This window comes from Equus asinus, chromosome 2 (assembly GCF_041296235.1).
Source record: "Equus asinus isolate D_3611 breed Donkey chromosome 2, EquAss-T2T_v2, whole genome shotgun sequence".
In the NCBI taxonomy this organism is placed as follows: domain Eukaryota; kingdom Metazoa; phylum Chordata; class Mammalia; order Perissodactyla; family Equidae; genus Equus; species Equus asinus.
In genome coordinates, this window is record NC_091791.1 from 64,429,577 (window position 1) to 64,449,349 (window position 19,773).

A 19,773-nucleotide genomic window follows, 5' to 3' on the forward strand; every position below is an offset into this window, starting at 1 on the left:
AAAACTTCACCTCTGCCCCAGGTTTTTCCTCGTGTAGAGATTTTACAACCTTTTTGGAACAAATAAACAAACATCTGGAATCATGTGGTACATTTAATTAAAAAGTTTGCATTTGGCCAGAAATGGTAAAATCATGAAAAATGGCCTGTCGGTGAGCTCAAGAAGGCCAAACGATGACGTTGTTGGCTGCAAATGGATTGAAATTGAGTGAGGTGAACACCTGCTCAGTTCAGCCTGCTGTCTTCCAGCTTCTCCCTTCCAGCCATTAATATTTACTGCTCTGGTTCTTTATCCATTCTAATGAAATTTTTGGTTGAGCCTAGTTGGAGGAGAGGCCTGTTACTTTTCCAATAAGCTCAGATTTGTTGGGATATGTGTACTTTGTAAAGGGGGTGAATTGGGCTTTTTGAGTTTTCAGTCCCCGTAATCAGAATTCCATATGCTTCAGGTCACTGCAGGGGCCTATTTCTGTTTCTTCAATCAGTCAGCCAACCACTGTTTTTTTTTGAGAGAAACCCTGCACTGGGGGGTTGTGGGAAATGCAGAAGCAGCCCTGGGCTCTGCCTTCAGGAATCATGTAGTCTAAATGGAGAAATAAGTCCCTACACATAGAAAGCAGACTTCAAGCTAGTTGTAAGAGTGCAAAGAAGGGAGAGGTGAGTAAAGATCGTAGGATTAGAAGGTAGCCTTGGATAAAGGTGAGAAATGAGTTGAAAGGAAAGAGGTGAGACAGGTAGGCTGGGTTTATCATATCACTTGGGAGTAGGCACTGATAAACTCTTTTTACTCAGATATAAAGAAAGTGTCACAGACCAGTTGCCCCAAGGAACTCAAGGGTAGGTTTGGAAGCATTTAATTGTTTTTCCAAATTGTTTTCTTCCTTTTGTTATGTTAAAGAGATGCCATCACCAACCACCCTGAACCAGAACAAGCCTCACCAGGGAGCCTGCCTATGGCCTTTGCCTTATTTCTATTGCTAAGATCTCTCTAGGAGGCATTTAGTCCTTATTACCATAACCTGCAGTGTATGTGGAAGCATGTTTTCCAACTGAGCCTGTGCAAGCGAATATGCACCTCTGCCTTTTGAATATTCATTTCCCATCTGAAGTAAAAGGTCTCTGCTTCCCTTTGTCCAGGGATGCTATGACTTTGGAAATGATTCCTCAAGGTCTCCTATTTGCTGCATACGTACTTTACTTTGTGAGACAACTTAGCTCTGGTGGAGAGTCTTATTTAATTCGCCAGGAGGTGAACTCACTTTAGGTGCAGTAACAAAAGGGCTTTCCTCCCCTCACTCCCTACTTCCAAATGTCTTAGAGCTTTTTCGTAGTCAGTTCATAGAAACTACAAACTGAGGGAAAAGTGTGTGCTTGATACAGAAATGCAGTTTCAAAACAAATCTTCTAGTCCCTCTCTCTCTGCTCACAATTTCCACCCAATCGTTGCTCCTGTGCACTTTGACTATAAAAATTCTAAAGCCACCACTGGAATGAAATCATTTGTGTATGTGACAAACCTGGAGGACCTCTCCCTGGGTCGTTTCTGAGTGTGAAAGAGAATTGGAGGAGAGATCAAGAGAAATTCTTGTTTAACTTCCGGTCATAATCTAGGTGAGGCATGTGTGTGTGAGAAATAACCTTAAAGCAAGGGTTAGATATGATTATTCTACATTTTGAGATTGGCTTCTCCTCTGGGAGGCATGCCTATAGCGACATAAAATATAAGCTTTGTTTGCACATTGAGAGAAGAATGTTGAGACTTTCTGGCTTTGGAGAGTGTAGTGCTCTGATATGGCTTCCGCTTGAGGGTTTATATCCAGGATGAAGTTATTCTAAGAAAAAGATGAGAAGTTTTTCTTGTCCAGAATACAAGGGAAGTAGCTAGGTGGGCACCATTAGGTTAAATCTAAGGAGAGGATGCGTATTGTTGAACTCATGTGTGGATTGGCCAGGGAGGTTGGGAATCACTATTCCCTGGGGCCCTTTACTGAAAGATATGCTCATCTGTCTTTGTATGTCAAACGTTATAGCCTGAAGGAAGTGAAATGAAATTTACACAACTTCCAAATCCAATCAGGATTTGAAACCCAGATCCCGGGTTCTCTACGTCAAAGCTTTTTCACCAAATGAAACCAGGGTTTGACCTTGACCCCTCTGGACTTCTGTAATCACAGATAGATACAAGACCATGCTGGAAAAACACTGTACTGTTGTCAGAGGAGTTCTTAGTCCTCAACTCTTTATTATTCTTGTGCATCTGTTTCTTTAAATACTCTCTGCTGAAGCAGAAGTATTAGCATGAAAATAAAAGAGTACAGCAACTTGGATTTTTCCATTTGTAGCTTCCTTAGTCTGTGGGGTCAAAGTTCTATCCTCAGGGATGCTAATGAAAACTGTGGTGTTCTAGGGCAAATGTTTCTCAACTAAAAGACAAGACAGGGTAGGGAGCCAGGAAAATAATGCAATGCTAATTCCCAAACACAGACTGCCTAGAGATTCCAACTTAAATTGCTGTTTACCCCTATTCCCACCCTCAAAGAAAAAAATATCCTGTGTTGTAAGGACAGACGTATGTGTAAGGGCAATAAAACAGACTTCTCTCCTGTGGATTAGCTCTTTATTCCTTTATCCTGCTAGACCTCATCAGTTTCTCCCAAATCAAGGAGGGTCAAAGAGGATAAGATGCAGTCCTTTTCTTTGTTTTTGATTAAAGAAACTCATATAACCGTCCTCCCCCACAAAGTCTTTTCTGAAGAGAAAGCTTTTCTTCTTATGTCTAATTTCTCCCTTTCTTCATCTGCTCCCTTGCAATCTTTCTAGCACTTACTTGATACAGTGTACAAATCAAGTAGCCATGGTCCCCTGGAGAACAGGTTGGGCAAGACACTGAGTGCTGGCATATCTGGGAGATTGTAAAGCACAAAGAGAATCAAGATAGCTTAATTAACATGTTCCACAGCCTCCTTTTCTTCTTCTGAACACCCTGAAATTTAGAAATTAATTCAAGAGCTGCCTACTGAACACATATTATGTACCAAACACTGTTTTAAACATTAGGGATAGAGGGATGAATAAAGCAGACTAAAATCTCTACCTTCAGAGAGCTTATATTCTAGTGAGAGAAAGGATCGATAACTAAGATAAGAAATAAAGGCCCCGTAGAGTATGCTAGAGGTAAGTACTAAGATGAAAATGAAGGCAGACAGAGGAGATGAGGGAACGCGTGTGTTGGTAATGTGAGACTTGACAGCCAGCGAAGGCATCACTGAGAAGGTGGCACTGGGTAATAACCTGAAGGAGGTGAGAGATGGAAACCTGAGAATATTTGAGAGAAAAGTCATCCAGGTGGAGGAAAAAGCAAGTACAAGGCCTTGAGATAGGAGCATGCCTGCATACATGAAGTAGAGCTAGGAGGCTATTGTGGCTGGAGCAAGTAATCTAGCAGGGGAGGCGAGTGTAGATGAAGTCAGAACACTATCAGAGGCCAGAACTTGTAGCATCTTGTAGGCCATTTACTGTGACCAGAGTAGGAAGCCATTTTAAGGTGTTAGCAGAAATGATAGAAATCATATTACCCTACTCCCTACAGCGAGGGGAAAAACCCAAACCAATAACTAACTGGAAAACACGAAGGGGTACTGTTGTTGATCAGAAACTATGTAGACTCTGCAACATGGATAGGTTAGGACTGAAAAGGTTAATCACAGCCCAAAATAAATGCAAGAGAGTTTCAAAAGGTAGGATCAGCTTCAGGAGTTCTGTAACCACAGGGAACTACTGGGGGCCTCAAGGAGCCGGCAAGTTAGGCTTCCTCAGTGGGTAGACATGCACATCAACCCATCTGTGTGCCTATTCCCATCCTTAGTTCAGGCATCACTCAACAGAGCTATCTCCAATGCAGAGCAGCAAGTGTGAGTGACTGGAAAAGTAAAGTGAGATGGCAAGAGTTGGTACAAGTGTAACAGTCATAATAAATGGGAATGCACTAAATTAAAAGACAGTACTCCAAGATTTGGTAAAAAAAGGAAATGTAAAATAAAATAGTTTTTTTTTTTTTAAGATTTTATTATTTCCTTTTTCTCCCCAAAGCCCCCCGGTACATAGTTGTATATTCTTCGTTGTGGGTTCTTCTAGTTGTGGCATGTGGGACGCTGCCTCAGCGTGGTTTGATGAGCAGTGCCATGTCCGCACCCAGGATTCGAACCAACGAAACACTAGGCCGCCTGCAGTGGAGCGCGCGAACTTAACCACTCGGCCACGGGGCCAGCCCCAAATAAAATAGTTTTTAAAGAGATATATACAATAAAATGAATAAGAAACTTGAAAAATGCAGGGATTAAGATTTAAAAAAAAAGATACATGCTAAAAACAAAACCCAGGAATAGCAATGTTAATATCAGACAGTATAAGGCTCAAGATGATTACTGAAATGAGGAAGACAAATATTTTACATAACTGAGAAGATATAATGGGAAGCTATAGCAATCACAAATCTCAATGCAGCTAACAACATGGCTTTGAAATACAAAAAGCAAAGACTTCTAGAAATACTAGACCAACTGACAAAGTCACAATCACAGATGAAAACTTTGGCATATCTCCCATAGAAAATGATAGCTAAATAACCAGAAACTTCACAACATAAATGTTTTGTTAAACAGAAAACAGAGTGAACATTCTCTTAAAAAATACATGGAACAATCACAAAAGCTATCCACAAATTGAGTCATAAAGTATAACATGCTCAGTTCAAATTAGCTGATCATAACTCAGTAAAATTAGAAATCAGCTTCAAAAAAGTAAGCTCTTCTACAAAAGAAGAAGAAGAAAGGATAAAGGAAAGAAAGAGGAAAAAGGAAAATAAAAGCCTTACAGAGTTAGAAGTAAATGAAACTTTGGGTTTATGAGGAAATAAAAATAAACTACTCTTTAAAAGTAAATGAAGGTGACTATATGGAAGCACTGTAGTATATTAAAAGCTGCAAGATATAACCCAAAATGTAATTAAAGGGTTTTTTTCCCTTTAAAAACATGAAGTATGAAACAAAGAATAAAAAGTAAAAGTAAATGAACTGTGTTTTCAAAGATCCTAAATGAATAACAACAAGCAAACCCAATGACATGTGAAAGGACTTAATAAAACTAAGAATTAATAAAATAGAAACAATGTACATTATCAGTTGTACCAAGAGACACTTAAAAAAAAAGATGAACCTATAAGATCTAAAAAAAAAAAATACAGATGGACATACAACATTAGGAAATAAGGAGATTAAAAAAACTCTATAGAGTTTTGTACCAATAAATTTGAGAATCTAAGTAAAACAGTCAATTTTAAGGCAGTTGTAGTTACCAATATTGTCTCAAGAAGAATGGAAATCTAAATAGAGAAAAAGACTATAGAAGAAAGTGAAAAGATAGTCGTATATCCCTCAAAGTGGAGAAACTTCCTATCTTTTACAATTTATTCCAGAAAATGAAAAACATAGAAAATTACTCATTTCCTCTTACTGGGATTCCATAACTGACCTAAACAAGGTGAGAACACTCCTGAAAATGAACCTATTGGTCAATCTCTTTTACAAATTTGGATAAAGGAATCCTCAATGAGAAATAAACAATAAGATTTAGCAATGTAGTAAAAAAAAAATACTACCTCATGGCCAAGTAGGATTTATCTCAGAAATTGAAAGGATAGTTTACTATTAGAATTTACCAGTCAACTTGTCATATTGTTATGTAAAAAGGAAAAAGAGATTATATATGATGATATTAATAGACGTGAAAAAAAGAAAGAAAGAAACCCATGAAATTTAGCAACCGTTTCTGCTCACATCTCTTAGCCAGCAATGAATAGATGGGAACTTCTCTAAACTGATTAAGATTATCTGCCAAAAACCTACAGCAACCTGCATAGAGAAGAATGAAGGATTAAAAATATTCCCTTTAAAGTCCCCTGACATGCAGGGAAAGAATATTCTACATTCCCCTGGAGATGCTAGCTAAAGCAATAAAATGTACTATAACAACAACAAAAACAAAAAAGTGAGCAATAAAGATTGCAGTAGCGGCTGGCCCAGTGGCATAGTGGTTAAGTTTGGTGTGCTTTGCTTTAGCAGCCCAGGGTTCACAGGTTTGGTTCCTAGGCATCAACCTACACCGCTCATCCTACTGTACTGTGGTGGTGACCCACATACAAAAATGGAGGAGGATTGGTACAGATATTAGCTGAGAGCCAATCTTCCTCACCAAAAAAAGAAAAAAAAAGCAGTAATTACATTATTTGCAGTGAATATTATTATTTACACCAAGAATTAGCAAACTTGCTCTATAAAGGACCAATATTAAGTATTTTAGGCTTTATGAAGCAAAAGATATCTGTCACAACTTTTCAACTCTGCCCTTATGAAATGTAACATAGTATAACTAAGACCCATCATATTTGTAATAGGAAAAAATGTAAATGTGCTTAATTTACCTATTTAAAAGACTTTCAGATTGGATCATAAGGCAAAGCCCAGTTCTCTGTATTGTACAAGAGAAACAGAACCAAACCGACTCAGAAAAGTTGGAATAAAAGGATGGAACCAAAAGAAAGCAGGAATCATAGCCTAAATATCACAGGCTAGAATTCAACCGGAAGGGCATTAAATGAGACAAAGAAGTCATTTAGTGGCACAAAACAATAGTTTATTATGTTCACTGGTTCTGTAGTTCAGGAATTCCAAGAGAGGACAGTGGGAATGACTTATCTCTGTGCTATAACGTCTGGGGCCTCCATAGAAGACTTGAAGTCTGGGAACTAGAATCATCTGAAAACTCATACTCACATGCATAATACTGGCTATTGGCTGGGACCATCAGTTCCCCTCCATGTGGTTGTCCTTTGCAGCCTAGTTAGGCCTTCCTGACAGCATAGTGGTTATATTCCAAGGGCAAAGAAATCCGTGAGCGAGTAAGAGCCAGGCAGAAGCCATATCATCTTTTATGACCTATGTCTTAGCAGTCATGTTGCATTACTTTAGCTACATTCTGTTCATCAAGGTAGTAGCAAAAGTCCTGCCCAGCTTTAAGGGAAGGAAAAATAGACTGTTCCTCTTGACAGGGAGTGGCGAAGTTTTGGAAGAGCATGTGGGACTAGAAATATTGCTCTAACCATTTTTGGCAAATACAATCTAGCACAATAATACACTGAGTCACAAACAAAACTGAAATAAATTTCGGGGAGTAGAGGTAGTACAAAAACTCTTAGGTCACAGTGTAGTAAAACTGAAAATTATAACAAAATCAGATTGCAAAAAGCCCTTCCATTCAGAAATTTTCTAATACTCCTAAATCTCAAGTCAAAGATAACATACAGCTCCAAACTTTAGAATAGCCAGAGATATATGAAAATGAAACCATTACCTGTCAGAACCTTTGAGATAGATCTAAGCCCTTTCTTAGAAGAAAGCAACTTTACGTACGTATATTATTTTTTTTTTAAAAGAACAAATGTAAAAGATAAACATCTGACTCAAAAAACACTCAGATACATAAACCAAAAGAAAGTGGAAGGAATGAATTATTAAAGCTACAAACAGATAGTAATAAGTTATAAAACAAAAGGTATAATAAGTAATCCAGCAATAACTTTTTGAAAAACGAAATCACTAAGCTAATCAAGGGAAATGAAAGAAAATGTAAATAGACAAAATAAAAAATAAGAAACCACAGGAATGAGAAAACTAACAGAATTCTGAGAATTAACTTTGTTCAATTCTGTGCAAATATCTGAAAATCTAAATCAAGTAGATAATTTCTTGGAAAATATAATTTCCCAAAATTGACTCCAGAAGACAGAGAAAATTGAAACAGATTGATTTCCATAGGCAAAATAAAATTCATAAAGTCCTATCGTGACCCTCACAAAAGCACCAACTCTAGGTGATTTTACAGGGAGATTTTATCAAACATTAGAAAAGAACATGATTCAGTAGTATTCTGTTAAATGTTTAACAACTGGGTCTCTGCAAAAAAGCCCCCCAAAACAAAAAATAACACCCCCTCCCGATCTGTAGTGTTTGCCAATTTCTGTGGCATGAGTATTCCCATCATGACTGATTTCAAGCTAAGACATGACATCACTTAATGTGGAGCTGGGAAGAGATGTACACAATCTGCTCTTGCTCAGTGCTAGCTGGTTCCTGCACACCACAGAGATAATTCCACAGCTATTTAAACTGTTCCAGAGCATAAATAAACAAGCACTTCCAAATTCTTTTTATGAAGTGCATAAAAGCTTTATAGAAAAATTGATAAGGATTACAGTGAAAATAACTACATACTCATCTCAATTATGAATATAGGTGCAAAAATCCTAAATAAAATAATTATAAACAACATTCAATAGCATAAACTGCGGAATAAAACATTATGACCCACTAAGATTTATTCTAAGTATGTAGTGAAGTTCCAATATTAGGATATCCATCTATTTATTTAATCTTTTTAATATATCTAAAGAAGAAAGACATAATTCTATAGATGCTGAAGGGCTTTGGCCAAATTCAATAACCATTCTTTTTATGTTCTTCTCCTCCTCCTCCTCCTCCTCCTTCTCCTCCTCCTCCTTCTCCTCATTCTCCTCCTCCTTCTCCTCCTCCTTCTCCTCCTCCTCCTCCTTCTCCTCCTCCTCCTTCTCCTCCTCCTCCTCCTCCTTCTCCTCCTCCTCCTTCTCCTCCTCATTCTCCTCCTCCTCCTTCTCCTCCTCCTCCTCCTCCTCCTCCTTCTCCTCCTCCTCCTCCTTCTCCTCCTCCTCCTCCTTCTCCTCCTCCTCCTCCTCCTTCTCCTCCTCCTTCTCCTCCTCCTCCTTCTCCTCATTCTCCTCCTCCTTCTTCTCCTTCTCCTCCTCATTCTCCTCCTCCTCCTTCTCCTCCTCCTCCTTCTCCTTCTCCTCCTCATTCTCCTCCTCCTCCTTCTCCTCCTCCTCCTTCTCCTTCTCCTCCTCATTCTCCTCCTCCTCCTTCTCCTCCTCCTCCTCCTCCTCCTCCTCCTCCTTCTCCTCCTCCTTCTACTCCTCCTCCTCCTTCTCCTCCTCCTTCCCCTCCTCCTCCTCCTTCTCCTCCTCCTTCTACTCCTTCTCCTCCTCCTCCTCCTTCTTCCTCTTCCCTCTTCGTCTTCCCTCTTCTTCCTCTTCTTCTTTTGCTTGAGCTAACGTCTATGCCAATCTTCCTCTATTTTGTAGGAAGTAGGATGCTGCCACAGTGTGGCTTGATAAATGGTGCATAAGTCCACACCCAGGATCCAAACCTGTGAACCTGGGGCCACTGAAGCAGAGCACACGAACTTAACCACTATGCCATTGGGCTGGCCCTCAATAACCATTCTTGATAAAAAGCATACAAGAATAGATGTATACTTTCTTAACATGATAAAACATCCATCTCAGTCCAAATGTGAACACCTGGCTTAACTGGCAAATATAAGAGATATTCTCATTAAAGTAAGGACAAGATATCTGTTATTGTTATTTAATGTTTTGCTGGAAATACTAGCCAATACAAATAGGAGAAAGAAATTACAGGCATGAAAATGGAAAATATATGGCAAAACTATCATGTTTACAGATGACTTTATTTGATTTGACAATTGGAAACTCAAGAGAACCAACTAAAAGACTAACAAGAGAATTCAGCAGGAAGTAAGGTATAAGGTTAATATGCAGAAATCACTAGACTTTTAATATTAAAACAAAAACCGGTTAGAAAGTACTTTGAATAAAAGACTCCAGTTACAAAGGCAACATAAAAGATAATAAATTGGGATATTATAGTAACACATTAACAAAAATATATAGTATCTTCATGAAGAAAATTTTAAAACTCTCTAGAAGGGCACACAAGAATCCTTGAAGATATGAACAGATATACCTTATTCTTTTATAGGAAAATTCAGGACAATGAATATGTCAATGACTTCTTTATGAAGACATAAATTCATTATGAAACTATGTGACCACCAAAGATTTTTTTCTTTTTAAACTAGAAAAAATGAATCTAAATTCAGATGGGAAAATAAGCAAAAATAATAGCCAGGATCACTCTGAAAAAGAATTATAGTGAGGGGAAATTAGCCCTACTGGATATCGAATATATTATAATCCCTCAATAGTTACAACAATGTGGTACTGGCCCACCAATCACCAAACAGACTAATGGAGTAGAAAAGCAAGTCCAGCACTAGACTCAATTACATGTGGGAATTTAGTATATGATAAAGTGGTATTTTGAACTGATGGGGAAAAGATAGACTATTCCATATATGTTCTTGGGGCAAATGACTAGGTATTTGGGGAAAAAAATTGGATCTATACCTCATACCTGACAGCAGGATAAATTACAAATGGATTAAAATTTTAAATAGCTAAGAAAAAGAAACCCTGAAAATTCTAAAAGAAAATAGAGAAATCACAATTCAGAAGCCCCGATTTAAAAAACAAAAATTAAAAAATCTAACCTTATTAAGTGAAATAAGTCAGAGGGAGAAAGTCAAATACCATATGATCTCACTCATAAGTAGAAGATAAAAACAACGACTAACAAGCACATAGCAATAGAGATTGGATTGGTGGTTACCACAGGGGAAGCAGGGAGAGGGGAGGGCAAAAATCGGATTAGGCTCACATGAGGTGATAGATTATAATTAATTTTTGGGTGGTGAACATGATGTAATCTACACAGAATTCAAAATATATTACGATGTACACCTGAAACTTATATAATGTTATAATCCAATGTTACTGCAATAAAAAATAAAAATTTAAAAAAAGTAACCTTATTAATAATATTCTTGCTTTTACTTAAAAAAAAACCTGTTACACATTAAAAAAAGACTTTTGGCTTTAAGCAAAGTCAAAAGATAGTAAACTTAAAAAATATTTGAAAATCATATTATGATGATAGATTATGTACATTTCTAATATCTGAAGAAATTGGTTATAAAGTGATCAACAACCCAGTATAAAAATAGATCAGCAGCTATACTCCTAGAAATACTTGCATATGTGTAAAATGACATAGATACAATAATATTTATTGTATAGCAGATGTACCAGCTAAACATTGAAAATAGGCAAATATCTATCAATTAGAAATTGTTAAATAAATTATGGTACATCCAATCTCTGGAATACTGTATATCTCTGTCAAAAGAATTACGAAGTTCCCCACGTAGTTATATGTGTCTATCCAGTATTTATTGTTAAGGGAGTAAAACAAGGTGCAGAACAATATGTAAAGCATATTATTATTTACACATAAAGTAAGAATGATAAGAATCTATGTTTATAAAAACACCTCTGAAAGACAGACGGTGATAGTGACTACCTCTTGATGCGAGAATGAGGCACGTGGGAAACCTAGGTGGGAGAAAGAATGTTCACTGTACACTTGTGTTTACTTTAAAATTTTGAAGTATGTTCAAAAATAAACAAATTGAATTTAAAAGACTAGAATAAAATTCATAATGCCTATAACCTAACAATTACATATGTCCAAAGGGAAGTATGCAGAATGATGCTCATAGCAGTGGTTTTCTAGTAGTAAAAAAATACAAAGAGAAATTGTATTCTCTTCAGGAAAGGAATGGTTGACGTATGGTAAATCATGATGTTGAATACTATGCAGCAGTTTAAAAAAGGTTAACGTAAATAAAATACTAATGCAGAATGATCTCCAAGACACATTTTTGAGCAAAAAACAATTTGAGTACAAGACATTTGTACACTATGATAGATTTTATGTATTTAAAAGCACAAAATCACACACACATACATGTGTGTAAATGCATAGAAACAGTTTTGGAAGGATGGACAGAAAACCCCTGACAGTGGTTACATCTGGGGGACACCTGGGTTGGAGGGGAAAGAGTAGAAGAGGTTCAAAAAGACTAGTTTGGGGTTGGCCCTATGGCCGAGTGGTTAAGTTCGTGCTCTCAGCTTCAGCGGCCCGGGCTTTCACAGGTTCGGATCCTGGGCGCAGACCTAGCACTGCCCATCAGGCGATGCTGTGGCGGCATCCCACACAGCAGAACTAGAAAGGACTTACAATTAGAATATATAACTATGTACTGGGGGGCTTTGGGGAGAGGAAGAAGAAAAAAAAACTAGCCTTTTCAGTTTCTGAATTTTTATGAAAATATGCCATTATTTTGCTCATGTAATAATAGTAACAAAAATAATAAAAGAGCCAAATAGGGAAGGGGCTTTGGGTAATATGTAAGCATTTTGAAGACTTTGAAACTTTGTTTGCCGAAGGCCAGTGATAAAGAAACAGTTTCTTAGAAAATATTCCTTTTCTTCTTCAAATTTAAATAATCCAATATTGAGAATCCACAGTAAACTTTCTGTAGTCTGTCACAGTTGTGGGATAGGGTAGTCATATGAATCAAATATTCTAGTAAATAAAGAGAGCCAGAAAAAAAAAAAAAACTAAAGAGGTACATGCATGTATTGCACAGCTTACTGATTTAGTGAGAATGGGAAGGAAGATATCAGCACTACTAACAGCTACTATTTATTGAGTGATTTCTTTAGAGCCAGGCACTATACTGGGATTTTACATATGTTTGTGGTCTCATTTAATCTTGAAAATATCTCCTAAAGCTGGCTGTTATCCCCATTTTATATATGAGGAAATTGAAGCTTAGAGAGATATTATGTAGTTTACGCAAGGTCCCAGTGCTAATAAGTGTCCTTGGTGAGATTCAAAACCAGGTCTAACCCTGAAGGCTGTGTTCTTTCTTCTCTTCCATATTACCCTCCAATAAAACACACTTAACGATATAACTACACTGAATACATTTTAATCTGTTTCTTGATGATTCAAGAAAGCACTTCTGGCTCTTCAGATTTCAAGAATCCTGTTATGAGCATCAATTATGAGAATACTAGTGAAGCATGAAAATAATGGTTAATTAGAAATACCTAGTTGAATGAAAGCAGAGTAATACTGCATTTACAGACTTTAGTGCTTTTATTACAGAAGAATAAAGGTGTAGCAAACTCAGTGGTATGATTTTTACATGGCCCCTGTTATTAATTAATTCATGTAATCCCAAGACCTTTATCCCTGATAAATATTGTTTAGATATTTACATATCTAATATATATATGTATAAAATGCAGTCCCCTCCCCGGCCCCCCTTGGAATCTCAGTGAAAGATCTGATCTCTGTAACCTGAATTAACGCAAGCAGAATTTAAGTGTGCTGCACCAGTGGCTTCATAGACAGCCCCTTCGGTTATAGATTATAAATGCCATTTAGTGAAAGCACAAGATGGCTCCTAAGTGTCTAGTAAACTTCAACAACCACCTGAGAGATACCTCCATGTGACTGCATAGAATGGAAATAAAGAATGGCAAATAACCCATTGACTATGCACTTTCTCACCCGCTGAGAGTGAAATGCAATCCAATGCAATTTTAGTACTTACATGCCTCTGGGGAAAATAGACCCCTAAAAATCACCGAGTGCAGCACTGGAAAAATTCCTTGAATTTGTACTGTGCTTGGTGTTGTAAAACCCAAGAAACCTTAGACTTTCTCCATGAGTAAAATGGACTGGTAATTTTGTTTTGTTATATTATCCACCAAGCATAATGATAATGGGTCACTTGCAATTTAGGAAAAAATTAAGTCTAATAAGAAAAATCTCTAATAAATATTAACAGCATCTTATTGGTATTGTTGTTGGTCTAACCCTTCTATTAACATTTGCTTTTTACATATTAAATGATATGTAATGTTGAAAATGAAGAAGGCAGTAAAAATTAAAACAAGTATTTGTATAATATATATATTGTACAAATGTTTGCATGCCTCTTCCCTCAGGCAGATACTAGAAAGTATGGTGCCTACAAGCAAGTGGTACTAGGATATAACAGGAGATTCTTCATTTTAGGTATGCTGAACAGTAAAGATGGTCAGAGTAGGGAGTAGACCCCTTCATTAACCAGTAATGCAACCAATTCAATGGAAAACAGAGATTGAAGATTAAAATTTAACCCTAAGAAAAGAATACAATTATCCCTTCAAATCAGGCTTCCTCTGGGCCACTGGAGGAGGATGGAGAAGCTTAGGGAAGCTCTGGTACCCAAGCAAAGGAGTCAGGGAGTTCTATGCTGTGTTAGTTACTCATGACAGGCAGTGTGGTAGGGTGGAGTAGAAATAGGGGAATGGATTCAGAAAGCTGTCATTCTTAGATATGTGCATCTCAAGCCTACCTAAGAATCTCCTAGGAAATATCCATAAGGTAAAGACGCTTGAGCGCTTACTTCCAGGGAATCTGCTCCAATGGGCTTGGGGTGACACCCTGGTGTCTGTTATTTTTAATGAGCTCTTCTGTTGATTCCTCAACACACAACAATTTGAGGACCACTGCATTAAATGATAATGACAAGGAATCTCTTTTCCCAAGTCCTCTCTGCCATGAGGTTTAGGAGAGCAGCCAACTATTTCCAAACCCTGCTGACTAGTGGCATATCAGCCACAAATGTCTTGCTATGTCAGGCTCTCAGTGGTTTCTGACCAGGACTAAGCAGCCTCCAGGAGGCTAAGTTATTATAAACGATTTGCTATGCAAGGTACCATACTATGTACAGAGATGTTAAGGGTCCCTGCTCTTAAGGAATTTACAGTTTACGTGGAGAAGCAGACAGGAACTCAAACAAACGGAATGAAGTGTTACAAGTGCTGTGAAACTTGGGGACACCAAAGGCTTGATCATTGGGTGAGGGATTGCCTAAGTCAATGTAAGGCTTGAACAAAGGGCTAGGCATGGGTGTAGAAAGAGGACTTTGCAGGATTGATGTTGAGAAGCTTGAATACTTGAATGGTATCCACTAGTTGGTTGTAAATAGTGAATAGGAGGGAAGAGCATGAGATGACTCTCAGGTTTTTGGCCTGAGTACTTTTGTGGAAGGTGGAGCCATTTTCTGAGGAGCGGCATTTGGGAGGAACAGATCCTAGGGGACATGTTGACTGTGAGGTATCTGTGCCTACAGGTGGAGATGCTCAGTCATGGGTCAGCAAGCTTTTACTGTAAAGGGCTGGATAATAAGTATTTTAGGCTTTGCATGCCAGATGGTCTTTGTTATGACTACTCAACTCTGTCATTGTAGCGTGAAAGTATTTATAGGCAATATGTAAGCAAATAGGCATGGCTGTGTTCCAATAACACTTTATTTACAAAAGCAGCTGGTAGCCAGATTTGGCCCATGGGCCCTAGCTTACCACTCCTGCTGTAAGTATGGGTAGCAGATATAGATATGTTAATTAATTCCTATATGTCTATGTACATAGTATCTTTCTATGTAGCCAAAGAATCACAGCTAATCTATAAAAACACTGCATTTCACTTATTTTGAACAAAGAATTTTGTTTCAAACTACCCAAAAATCGCTCAATGATTATCTATAAAAAGCAATTAAATGTGAAAATGTAAATTAAAACCATGAGATGCATATTGCTGAACTCAGTGGTTAAGCAAAATATAAAAATCTGACAGTATCAAGTGCTGGTGAAGTTGCAGAGCAACAGAAATGCAAAAGCTATTTGGTGGGAGTTGGAATTGGTATATCTACTTTGGAAAAATTCATTATTATCTAGTGAATTTGAATATATGCAAATCCTAAGCTCCAGCAATTCTACTTCCAGGACACTAACTCAGGAAAAGCTATTATTGCATGTGCTCAGATAAATATGAACTATATTCATAGCATTGTCTGTAATAGCAAAACAAAACAAAAACCTGGAAACAACCCAAGCAATTCATTAAATAAAGTTGAGTAACGTTCAACATGGATGAATCTACAAAATTTGGAGAGAAAGAATGAATGATTCTAAAGCACTATTTTAATAGGATCCTTATATATGTGACAAAACTATGAAGAAAACCATGGGAATGAACAACTCAAAATTCAGGGTTGCATTTATGACTGATGATAGGTGAAGGCAAAGAAATCTAATCTGATAGGAACAACCAAAGAGATTTATTTATTTCTAAGCTTGGTAAGGGGTATACAGATATATTTAAAATATTTGTTCTGAATACTTTACGTATGTTATATCTATTCCTTTGTAATGAAGCAAGCATTACATGACAATGAAAAACAAGACAAAACCTAAATCTTACTGTTAGCAATTTTATAATTTAAAGAAATAATTAACTTAAAGTTATTCTTCTCTAAAAAAGAAATGTTAATTTTGGAGACTGACTTCTTATCTAACTCATTTTCTATTCCAGTCATGTCACGTTTCCCAGTGACTGAGGGCCAGCTGGCTTCCAGTGTTTCGTCTGGACAAAATGCAATGGGGACTAAGGGTAACATAAAGCAGGGAGGAGCATCAAGGGGCAGGCTGGCATAGCTGGTATAAGGTCATTTGAGTTCCTCATCTTAAGGAGAACAAGCGTTGTCTTTGGCATAGGACAGAATGTGGTCAAATTCCTCCCTGTCACTCAGCAAGTGATTCCACTGCTGTCTCTATATTATTCCAGTCATCTGGGCTTGCAGGGACACTGGGTAGTGGTTTTGTGGTGTGGAAGTGATTGCTACCTAGTTTTTTTTTTATTTCTTGAATATCCCTTTGTAGTGTCATGATTACAAGACTTGGAAGAAGATAGACTCTCTGTCCATTCCAAGTATAAATGGCCACTTGAGATGAAACCACCTAGTTAATTTCCCCTTGTTGCTGGAGTAGACTCTGAATCCAAACCACAGGACAAGCTAACCCCTAAATCTCTATTAAAAGCTACCTTGGATAGTCTGGCAAAGCTTCATTTAAAGTCAGCAGAGAATTATGAAGTCAAAAGTGAAAAATGGTACAACAGGAAAGAATCATAAAAAAATACTTGATCAGTTAAAGGTAGTCAAAGGCAATTTAGTGTGTTCTGGCGCCAGTTCTTATTGATGCAAAGAATGTAATGTGTCAGGGGTCAGCAAGAGCATGTGGGAAATGCAGAATGAGGATGCATCTCCAGGCTTGACTCTGGAGGGGCAACAAGGCCATGAAGGATTCATTGCTGTCTTGCTTTTGCGCCAGGAATTTCAGGGAGGATTAGAAAAGTCTTGGACATCTGTTCATTTTTTCTTGATGTAGTATAGTTTTAAAATTAGAATTTTTTTCTTGCATGGAGATAAGCTAACCTAGAGGCTGCATAAATTGGGTCAGACCAAGAAAGTAGGTATCCCTCACTAGTACTTGTTAGTACCCTAGTATCCTAGTCTCTCTGGGGTCACCACATTGATCTGCCTTTCATATCCACATTCCAAGTTGTGATTGTTTCTGCCTCATCTACTCCAACTCCTTTAGTCAGTATTAGCTAATCAGATTGGTAATAACCATTGCTATGATTATTATGCACCTACCGTGTTCTAGGCACTGTGCTAGGGCCTGCATATGCATTATCTCACCAATCCTCAGAAAAACCCTATGAGGTAAGTCTTCATATCATACTGATTTTACAAATAAGGACAACTAAGGCTTAGAGACTCAAAACTCGTTTGAGGTTACACATTGAGTAATAGAAACAGAATTCACCAAGCCTGACTGATAAGCAGGTGCCATATTAGAAAGGTTGCTTCTCTAAACTCATTAGCAGTGGTGAGTGGGGACCAATACCTCTAGAGAGCATAGTAGCAGTTTAGGATAGTATTAAGGGCATAAGACTGAGACCTGTGTTTGCATAAGTTGAATCCTGGCTTTGCCACTTACTGGCTTTGTGACCTTGGGCAAGTTACTTGACTACTCTGTGTCTCCCTCTCTGTAAAATGAGTGTTAATACTAACACCTACCTTGGTAGGGTTGTTGTAAGGATTGTGTGAGTTGATGTAAGTAAAGTGTTTCAAAGACTTCCTGGCCTATAGTAAGCGCAAAATACATGTTCTTGTTGTTGCTCCTGCTTCGATTATTGTTGTCATTCTTGTTGGTTTTGATATGTCTTCTGGAGACAGAATGCCTTCATGGAGAGAAGTAGTTGTGGATGGGATTGTGGATGGGATGGGATTCAACAGGGGAGTTGAAGGGTCAGCTCCTGTGGTAGGTCTGTGATGTTTTTAGGCAAGGCACTCAGCACCCTTCCAAACCTACCATGTGTAGGGCCATATCCACTTTGGGTAGACCCATTTGTCACAAATGAATCAGTTTTATAAGGTCAAATGAGGCAAGTGGATTCCTTGGATACATCCTCTTGGGTACTTCCACATTCAAAATCAGGTTCTGGGATACCTCCCTTTCTTTCTCATCTACAAATTCACCTCCAGGAAAAAGGGAAAGAGGCTTGACTTCCTTAGGTTCTAGTAGGTCTCATAGAGGCTCAGCTACAGGTTCAGGAGGAGTGATTGGTTTAATGTAAATGCTTTAGAGAATCTGAAAGAGATTAGAGAAACCTATTCTAGAGGAAAAAGGCAGGACAGGAGGGAACCATTAATCTCACAGACATTCAATTCCCTAAGAACTTTTTTGGGCATGACCAGAAATGAGCCAGGCCATATGCTGTCCATTTGCAATCCTCTGAGCTGTAGACTTTTTTTTCTTTGACAGATCGAGGCTGATGCCATTGCCTCATTTAAGAAGGTTCTTAAACTTGAAAAGGAACTGAAAGGTTGAGACATGCATGCAGAGTCAACATAGATGATTTGATGAAAGTAGTCCTGACAAACACCAGAGCTCTCCCAATTGTCAGAAACAGTCTGATGATGACACATTCAAAGCTTCGCAGACTGGCTTGCATTTTGGTAAACATGAACAATCAGGGAAGACATAGTTATGCTGTGGAGAGTTCTGAGATGTGGAGAGACAAGTTAATTGTTCAGCCTCAACTGAGACCTTTCACTTAAGTCATTAATCACAGTGCGCAGTCTGGAGCCTTGGCCCCGAAGTTCAATTCTTTAGGCTGTTCTCCTGCTCTGGATGAAGGTTTATTCCAGGTGCTGGCCATTTGCATCTCCCTCCAACTGGGCTGATTTATGAACCCAGAGATGTTTCCTGGTTTTTCCAAATTCTGTTCCATTACTTTGTAATAAAGAGGACATGTTATTTCTGGTTTTTTGCAGATCCTCAGTTTTAACATCTGTAATACCAAAGAGTTTTTCATTTAGTCTCTGGCCTGCCTTCTGTAACCTGGAGTGTAGAAATGCTGTTCTATATTTCAAGTATCAGATTTAAGCCTTTAGAGACACTCTTATTTTCGTCCCATTGGCTGGAGTTGAAGATGCAGAAGTCCTGCATGAGTCTTTGTGGCTGCATTCAACATCTCAGTGAAAATTAAGGCTTGAGAAACCTTAGTGACAACAGCTCACCACAGGTGTTGGAGTTATCCCCATCCCACCCCAACACATATGGTTTAGGGTATAATATCAGGAGGCCTTCCACACTTGGGCCAGGTCTCCAGTGACAGTGTAAGCCAATATTGAAGACTTCACAAGAGAATCTGAGTGTCAGAGGAGGACATTGTAATGTTGAGGCTGAACAGGGTGCTGCTGAGCGTTACCTGTTTGAAAGGTAAGCCTGATCTGAGCTGATAAGGGGCAACAGATCCCTTGGGAGTTTTCCCAAGTGGCAAAAAGGTGTCACAGGAAAGTAATTGGAAATTGATATTTGACATATCTCAGGGTTACTTTTTATTTCTGATAACACCAACGGGTTTGGCCAAGAGTCACTAATGACTAATATGTGAAATCCTGTAATCCATTGCTGAAATACAATCTCCTCTTTGTTGAAAGCAAGCAGCTGCTC

General features: G+C 38.1%; 1 protein-coding gene across 2 annotated transcripts in view; it reads left to right on the forward strand.

The window, feature by feature from the left end:
• The window catches only part of LRMDA (leucine rich melanocyte differentiation associated), a 1,135,247-nt gene that overhangs the window by 864,532 nt on the left and 250,942 nt on the right, over window positions 1-19,773 (forward strand). The window lies entirely within an intron of this gene.